We start from the raw sequence: 2,615 nt of genomic DNA on the forward strand, positions 1-2,615 counted from the left end.
CTTGGAAGAGCAATAAGACAAGCAAAGGAAATTAAAGGAGTAATAATTGAAAAAGAAGAGATCAAATTATCCTTTTTTTCAGATGAGATAATATTATACCTAAGAGATTCCAAAAAATCCACCAGGAAACTACTAGAAATTATAAAAATGTTCAGTAAAGTGACAGGTTACCAAATTACAAAAGTCTGTAGCCTTTCTATATATGAATAACAAGCAATCAGAGAAAGAGGACATGGAAATATTCCCTTTGACAATAGCTGCAAGAAAACAAAATATCTTGCTATAAACCTGACCAAGGACATTAAAGAATTCTATAATGAAAATTTTAAATCTTTAAAGAAAGAGATTGAGGAAGACATCAAAAGATGGAAGGACCTCCTATGCTCATGGATTGGAAGAATTAATAGTGTGAAAATGACCATCCTACCAAAAGCCATTTTAGATTCAATGCAATACCAATCAAAATACCCATGACATTCTTCACAGAGTTGGAAAAAAAACATCTTAAGATTCATATGGAAGCACAAAAGACCTCAGACAGCCAAAGCAACACTGAGCACTAAGACCAATGCTGGGGAGATTACTATACCAGACTTTAAACTGTATTACAGAGCTATAGTCATAAAAACAACATGATTCTGGTAGAAAAATAGACCTGTAGATCAATGGAACAAAATTGAAGACCCAAATATGAGTACATTCAATTTCAGCCACCTGATATTTGACAAAGGGGCCAAGAGGAAAAACAGCATATTCAGCAAATGGTGCTGGCAAAACTGGATCTCCAACTGTAGAAGAATGAAACTAAACCCCTATCTTTCACCTTGCACAAAAGTCAACTCCAAATGGATCAAAGACCTCAATGTGAAGCCTGAAACTCTGAAACTGTTAGAAGAAAACATTGGCAATAACCAACAAGATATAGGTGTAGGAAAGGATTTTCTAAACAGAACATCAATTGCTCAGGGAACAAGCTCAAGAATCAACAAATGGGACCTCATTAAAATAAAAAGCTTCTGTGCAACCAAGGAAGTGAAGAGAACATCCAAAGAATGGGAGAAAATGTTCTCCAGTAACACATCTGACAGAGGTTTAACATCCAGAATGTATAATGAACTCAAAAAACAAAGAATCCAAGAAAGGAAGTAACCCAATTAAAAGATGGGCTAAAGAGCTGAAGAGAGAGCTCTCAAAAGAAGAAAAAAAGATGGCTAAGAAGCATCTTAAAAGGTGTTCAACATTATTAGCAATTAGGGAAATGCAAATGAAAATCACAAATGAACCTACTATCTAACTCAGTTATACCACTCTTTGGCATATACCCAAAGAACTCATCCTATTGCAGAGACACTTGTACATCCATGTTTGTTGCTGCTCTTTTCACAATAGCTAAGAGATGGAAGCAATCTAAATGTCCCTCAGCTGATGAGTGGTTAATGAAAATGTGGTTCATTTACACAATGGAGTTTTACTCAGCAGTAAAGAAAACTGAAATCATGAAATTTGCAGGTAAATGGATGGAACTAGAAACTGTTACACTAACTGAAGTAACACAGACTCAGAAAAACAAGTGATGTATGTTCTCTCTCATTTATGGATCCTGGCTCCAAATCTTTATGAGTATATATTCTGATATAACTGTGGGAGCAAGGAATATGGAAAGGAACCATGGGGCTAAAGGGGGAGAAAGAACAGAAACCAGGGAGGTAAAGGAAAAGGAAGAATCTGAAAGAGAAGAACAGTAGGAAACAGGTGTTAATAAGGGAGATATAGATAAAAATGGTGTCATTTTAGGGGCTGGAGAGATGGCTCAGTGGTTAAGAGCACTGACTGCTCTTGCAGAGGACCTGGGTTTGATTCCCAACACTCACATTGTGGCTACAAACCGTCCTTAACACCAGTTCCAGGGGAATCTGAGGGCCTCTTCTGACTTCTGTGGCATTGTACAACATGGTACACTCACATACATGCAGGCAGTACACTCACATACATGCAGGCAATGCACTCATACACATAAAATAAAAATAATAAAAATATTTTTAAATAAATTTTTAAATAAAAATATGTTATTTACATATTTATTTAAAATAAGAATATTTTTTAAATGTGGTTATTTTAAGGGGGAGGGGGAAGGAGGGTTATACAAAGAACCTTGGAGATAAAGGGAAGAAGGAGCTCAAGAGAAGTGGGACCATAGGAGAAGGGTATTATTAAGAGAGAAATGGGAAAAATGGGGGCACTTTAAATGGGGAAACTATGGTGGAAGGGTTAGACAACGTGAGAGATAAATAATGCCTAGCCAGTTTTAAAAAACAGAGAGAACCATATTAATTGAACAACCTACTGACAAATTATACATACAACTAGCTCAAGGAATATAATATATGTCTAGGCAAGGTTTATCTGAGAAACTTTGGTCTTTGCCCAAGCTTTATCAACATAGCACATGGTAATTAAAAGTGCCAGACTGAAGGGCTGGAGAGATGGCTCAGTGGTTAAGAGCACTGACTGCTCTTGCAGAGGACCCGGGTTCGATTCCCAGCACCCACATGGCAGCTATGAACCATTCTTAACTCCAGTTCCAGGGGAATCCGAAGCCCTCTTCTGACCTCCTC

This window comes from Nannospalax galili, unplaced genomic scaffold (assembly GCF_000622305.1).
Source record: "Nannospalax galili isolate Female #2095 unplaced genomic scaffold, S.galili_v1.0 scaffold109, whole genome shotgun sequence".
Lineage (NCBI taxonomy): Eukaryota > Metazoa > Chordata > Mammalia > Rodentia > Spalacidae > Nannospalax > Nannospalax galili.